The 6,876-nt window shown below is 34.7% G+C and overlaps 1 pseudogene across 1 annotated transcript; it reads right to left on the reverse strand.

Annotated features, from left to right (window-relative positions):
* Positions 1-3,963: 3,963 nt before the first annotated feature.
* LOC310717094 lies at positions 3,964-6,204 on the reverse strand (annotated as a pseudogene). Its single transcript has 3 exons — positions 6,189-6,204; positions 4,684-5,226; positions 3,964-3,981 (listed from the first exon to the last, which is right to left on the reverse strand). The product of its transcript is annotated as an uncharacterized misc_RNA (transcript).
* Between the last annotated feature and the right edge of the window lie 672 nt (positions 6,205-6,876).

Raw genomic sequence — 6,876 nt, forward strand, 5'->3', positions numbered from 1 at the left:
TTGGAGTGTTGATGGACAGGTTGACGGACGAGGTCAGACAGGAGTCTCCCTGGACTATGATGTTTGCGGATAATATTGTGATTTGTGGTGAGAGTAGTGAGCAGGTTGAGAAGAGCCTGGAGAGGTGGAGGTACATGTTGGAGAGAAGGGGAATGAAAGTCAGTAGGAGTAAGACAGAGTACATGTACGTAAATGAGAGGGAGTGTAGTGGAATGGTGCGGCTGCGGGGAGAAGAGGTGGAGAAGGTGGTGGAGTTTCCGGTACCTGGGGAACAGTGCAAAGTAATGGAGAGTGTTTTAGGGAAGTAAAGAAAAGTAAAGAAAAGTGTGCAGGCAGGGTGGAGTGGGTGGAGAATAGTGACAGGAGTGATTTGTGATAGTAGGGTATCTGGAAGAATGAAAGGGAAAGTTTATAGGACTGTGGTGAGACCTGCAATGTTGTATGGATTAGAGACAGTGGAATTGAGTAAAAGGCAGGAGGCGGAGCTGGAGGTAGCAGAGCTGAAGATGTTAAGGTTTTCGCTGGGAGTGACGAGGATGGACAAGATTAGAAATTAGTTTATTAGAGGGACAGCGCATGTTGGACGTTTTGGAGACAAGGTGCGGGTGGCGACATTTGAGATGGTTTGGACATGTGCAGAGGAGGGACATGAGTTATATTGGTAGGAGAATGGTAAGGATGGAGCCACTAGGAAGGAGGAAAAGAGGAAGGCCAAGGAGAAGTTTCATGGATGTGGTGAGGGAAGACATGCAGGTAGTTGCTGTGAAAGAGGCAGATGTAGAGGACAGGGTAGTATGGAGACGGATGATCCATTGTGGTGACCCCTAATGGGAGCAGCCGAAAGAAGAAGAAGAAGAAATTCATAAGCATAATTTCATTAAAATCCTTTAAAAAGTGGAATAAGGAGAAAAAACATGACAGTGAAAATCAAGTTTTGTCAAAAACATGCCTTTTTTTACACAAAAATCAAAGTTATTATAAAAATATGAATTTTTATATTATTTTGCATAATTTAATGAATAACCGTTACAAAAGGCAATAAGTGAACAAAAGAAAATGGACAAAAAAACAGTTACAAAACAGTTAAAAATGGCAGAAAGTGAACGATGACAGTGACATGACATTTGTTTTTAAAAATTATTACGTTTTTCATAAAAGGTATGATAGTTATAGTGAAAATATAAGTTTTTCATTTTTGGAATCATAATTTCATGAAAAACGTAAAAGGATGCAAAAAGGTAAACGAAAATTTTAACATGAAACATCACATTTTGACAAAAATAACTATTCTCATGAAAATCTGATATTATAAAAAGTAAACCTTTTCATATTTAGAAGCAACATTTCAGAAAAAAAATTTTTAAAAAGTGCAAAAAGACAACTTTTTGACAAAAATATTTTTTTTTGCATAAAAATATTCTAAATATATTAACTTTTTTCCCATTAGCAATTTTTATTGAAAAACTGTTACAAAGTACAATATATACAAAAAATAAAAATAATTACATATTGCATATTACATGCCAAATCGTGTTTTGACAGAAATAAAACTTTTTCCATCTTTTTTCCATCTTTTTTCATCTACTGGGAAAATATGATTTCTCATATTCATGAGCATAATTTCATAAAAAAAAACGTTAAAATGTGGAATAAGGAAAAAAATCGATGACAGTAAAAATCACATTGATTGATGAACAACTGAAGGAAAAAAAAGAAAAATTGACATGAGAAATCATGTTTTGAAAAATAAATGGCTTAATTCTCATAAAACGTAAGATAGTTATTATGAAAACATAAATTCATACTTATAAGCATTATATATCACGTTTTGAAAAAAATGTATTATTGTTATGATAATGTGAATTTTTGTATTCTGAAGGTACATTTCAGGAAAAAAAACATTGAAAACATGGCAAATAAACGTGACATGGCAAATAATTTTTGTTTGTTCATAAAAATATATTATAAAAAAAAAAAATTTTTTTATGAGCAAAGTTTTATGAAAAAAATTACAAAGTAAAATGCTTAAATGAAAAAACTAAAAATGGTACATACCAAATCATGTTTTGACATAAATATGATTTTTTTTCCAGAATTTTTTCATCTTGTTTCATCTATTGGGAAAATATGATTTCTCATATTCATAAGCATAATTTCATAAAAATTAAAAAAAATGTTAAAAAGTGTAATGAGAAAAAAAAAACATCAAAAATGAAGTTTTGTCGAAAACATGACTTTTATCATACAAAAATATAATTATGAAAATATGAGTTTTTATATTAAGTAGCATTCTATTTTATGAATAACCGTTACAAAAGGCAATAAGTGAACAAAAAAAACTAAAAACGTTTCATAAATCGGGGAAGTGGTGGCTCCAGCGGTTAAGGCGCTGGGTTACCGATCGGAAGGTGGGGGGTTAAAAAAATGCTGAAAAATATTTCTGTCAAAACATGATTTTGCATGTTTTCTTTTTTTCAAGACTGTCTATTAATTTTTTAACTTTATGGACAACAACAACTCAAAAGAATATGATTACAATAAAAATACAAGTAAATAATTCAAACAAACAAAAACAAAACAAAACAAAACAAAAAAACTGTATAAGAGGTGGGAGGCAGGGGAGTTTACCTAAATATTAAGCATACATTAATGCTTAATAAATGCATATAAGCATATATGGATGCTTAATATGAAGGTAACCCTCCCCTGCCCCCCTTTATACATATACATTTATCATGTTTTTTTTATATATATATATATATATATATATATATATATATATATATATATATATATATATATATATATATATATATATTTATTTATATACACACACAAAGATATACATTCATACATACATATACATACACATGTACACACACCTAAAACACAATTTGTCAAAATCAATGTCACAACAATATCCAAAAAGTATATTTGTTAAGCCAAGCTACCTGGAAAATTGACTCGGATCGACTACCACCAAAAAACCTATAAAGGGATTCCATATTCTGAAAAACTTTTAATGTTTGCTTTAAAAAAATATATGAGTTTTTCCAAAGCCTTTAATCATTGTTTAGAATGAGGGCCTTCTGTATTTTTCAAATAACAAGTTAAAACAAATTTTGCTTGTAATAAACAGAATATCAAAATCTTCTTAGCAGAGCTAGTAAAGGTGCACGTTGCAGGGAAAATATTTAGTAGACATATACATTTTAGGACACTTGGGAATGTTTTGTTTTAACACCAGGGATAAAAAATCTAAAACTTTTTCCCAAACACATTCAACTTGGGGGCATTTCCATAAACATTTTGTACATTGATCGGGAATGTTGGGATTAAATTTGCTTAGCAATTAAGGAGTTATGTATACTCTCATGATCCATTTATGTTGCAGAAGCTTGAATCTCGTATTAATTGTCTAAGTTTTGGCCTTTAGACAGATACACCGTTATATTTTCATTTTTTTTCATATTTTCATACAACGCATCATCCGTTATATTTTCATTTATATCGCAAAACCATGCCAGACGTTTATCTTCTGTATTTTCCTTGCACTTAGTGGAGATTAGTCTATAAAGCATTAAAATTTGCCTACCCCCATTGAAGTAGTCTAAAGTAACTTTTTCTAAAGGGGATAGATCCGGCAATAAAAAGGGAATGATTTCGTATCTTGTTAATAAAATTCCTAATTTAAAGATATTTAAAAAATGTTTTAGTTAGATCAAACTTTTGTTTTAATTCCTGAAAACTAAGCATAGTTTTATTACTAAATAAATCTCCCGCCTTACACAAACCTTTTGTTGCCCAAATTTTGAATCCATCATCGTGTGTCCCAGGTGTAAAGTTAGTATTACCCCAAATAGAGGTAAATTGTGATAATTGAGGTAACCTCCCCAAGATGTTTCAAGAATTCATACCATACTACAATAGTATTTTCAACAAATGGATTGGAAGTAGCTTTTTTCAATTTAGGTAGGGGTCCTGAGAACAAATATAGATTCAAGGGCAGTTGTCCGGATGTACAGGCCTCAATCCGTTTCCAAGGGATAGAAGTACAATACCTAAACTAAAAAACAAAAAAATGTTTAGTATTAGCAACTGTCATGAAATTATGACAATTCATATCTTCTTCTTCTTCTTTCGGCTGCTCACATTGGGGTCGCCACAGCGGATCATCCATCTTCATACCACCCTGTCCTCTACATCTGCCTCTTTTACACCAACTACCTGCATGTCTTTCCTCACCACATCCATGAACCTCCTCCTTGGCCTTCCTCTTTTCCTCCTACCTGGTGGCTCCATCCTCAGCATTCTCCTACCATTCTCCTATTCACTATCTAACTGGGATTTAGGCCGAACCTACCCCGATTTTAGTCCTTACGGTAACTACGGATGCAACGTTATTACTTGCAGTGTCAACATTTACCGAGCAACCCAGAATAAAATCAGACATAATTTATTAACCAGGTAAGAAAATCACAATTTAAAGCTAATTCATAATACAATTAAAAAATAACACAAATACAAACCAATAGTATTTACATTTAAACAGGAAATATAAAACCTTTCAGACCTGATAAAAGATTCCCCGAATTGTTGGTCAGTTCTCCTTAAATACCCAGATAGGGTAAGCCTTATGTTAACATTATTTAGCAATGGAAGTTTGCATTGATTGGTTCTTACAGAGCAGGTCAGTCCTCCGGAGGTAAAATAATTCATTTCACTGACAACGCACCACTGTGTATGAGACACCTGGACAACATCAGAATAACCATGCAGTGACTGAACGTTTATAAGTTTGGTGTCATTGGGGGAGAAAGGTTGCAAAGTGTTACATGTACAGATAACATAATTGTGTGTTTCATGGCAACATGTGTGACTGGTAAACAAGGTCTCAGTACCCTTTTGTGTCATGTATCCAGTGAGGTGATCCCATTTAATTACCTGATCCTTCACTACCACGCCCATAGAGCGTATGGTAGTGAAATTTGGAAAAACCTGATCTGGGGAAACTGATTAAAGGAAAACTGACAAAAGACCCAATACATCCATTACATTCATTTCCTGTAAACATCATTATGGTGGATAGTAACTCAGAATATCTTACATTTTTCATTTTTTCTGATTCATACCACCTATGTAGATCTAAGATGTCATTCAAAACATGTCTAGGTGTCTTGTACAGACGAAGATCAAGGATTTCTTGTCTAGCAGCAGTGAATAGATCTTAGCAATGGAATTAACTGAGTCAAGTCAAGTCAAGTTTATTTGTATAGCGCTTTTCACAACAGACATTGTCTCAAAGCAGCTTTACAGAAATCAACAGTTAAGGTGAATGGTGTGCATTTATCCCTGATGAGTAAGCCGTTGCAACTGTGGCAAGGAAAAACTCCCCTAGATGTAATGAGGAAAAAACCTTGAGAGGAACCAGACTCAAAAGGAAACCCATCCTCATTTGGGTGACATCAAGAGTGTGATCATAAATCTTCAACAATACAGAACACTGGAGAGTGAGAACTAACATGAGCACTGGAGTATAAGATTATAAGTGATGTTCTTTCTGCAGTTTTATACAGTCTTTATGGTTAGTAGCTCCTAGTTTTATGAGCTCAGCATTTGTGATCATCACAGATCCAGCATCAGCTTCTCCATGCCAGAGCCTTTAAACCCTTCAGGAGGTCCAATGTCAAAACTCTACACGTAGTGGGATCAAGTTGGCACTGGTACGTCTCTAGATGGTTCGGGATGTTTGCCAGTTCGGCATCTACTTCTTCTAATCATCACGAGGTGGGAGGTGACTGGATCTGGAGGAACCTCAGAGTGTCTCGGGATGGGGAGAGAAAGAGAAGCAGTGGAGAGAAATTAGCGTAGCTGCTGTTCATGATATTAACAGCACAAGTTGATAATGTGCAGGTGAACAGGTGTTCTGGAGCAAAAGGTTATAATGTGAGACGTGTTATGTGTAGGCTTTGCTTAAAAGATATGTTTTTAATCTGCACTTAAACTGGGAGAGTGTGTCTGAGCCCCAAGCACTGTCAGGAAGACTATTCCACAGTTTAGGAGCTAAATGTGAAAATGCTCTACCACCTTTAGTGGACTTTGCTATTCTAGGAACTTCTAGAAGTCCAGAGTTTTGAGATCTCAGGGAGCGTGGCGGATTGTAGCGTGTTAAAAGACTAGATAGGTACGTGGGAGCCGAACCATTTAGTGCTTTATAAGTAAGAATTAATAGGTTGTAGTCTATTCGAAACTTAACAGGAAGCCAGTGCAGGGATGATAAGATTGGGGTTATCTGATCATATTTTCTTGATCTAGTAAGAACTCTGGCTGCTGCATTCTGAACTAACTGAAGCTTGTTTAATAATGACGCAGGACATCCACCTAGTAATGCATTACAGTAGTCTATTCTGGAGGTCATGAACGCATGGACGAGCTTCTCTGCATCAGATATAGATACAATTTTTCTTAACTTAACTTAACTTGAGCCGAATGTTATGTTTCCGAGCAGGTCTCGTTTTGAGCGTGCAGGTGAGATTTGCACGGCAAGTCTGTTTTTGTAGTCATAAATGAAATCATCGATTCATGATTGTAGCCATGCATAGGTCTTATCATTGTAATCACAGTGATTGATATAAGCAGATGGGATGTTGGAAATATTGTATGATACATGTGTCATCACTAGATTCAAATCATAAAATAATGTCTTGTTGATATTCCCTTTAATCAGTCCACCAGGAGGAATAGTATATAGTTTTGGACATTCCTTTGGTTTGCAATATCCACAAGTGGTCAAAATAAAACAATGTTTCGTTATCCATAAGCAATTCTGTGGCCCGGTGTAATTATCTGGGTCATTGACACATTTTCCCACGCAAT

This window comes from Silurus aristotelis, assembly GCF_946808225.1.
Source record: "Silurus aristotelis genome assembly, chromosome: 22".
Taxonomy (NCBI): domain Eukaryota; kingdom Metazoa; phylum Chordata; class Actinopteri; order Siluriformes; family Siluridae; genus Silurus; species Silurus aristotelis.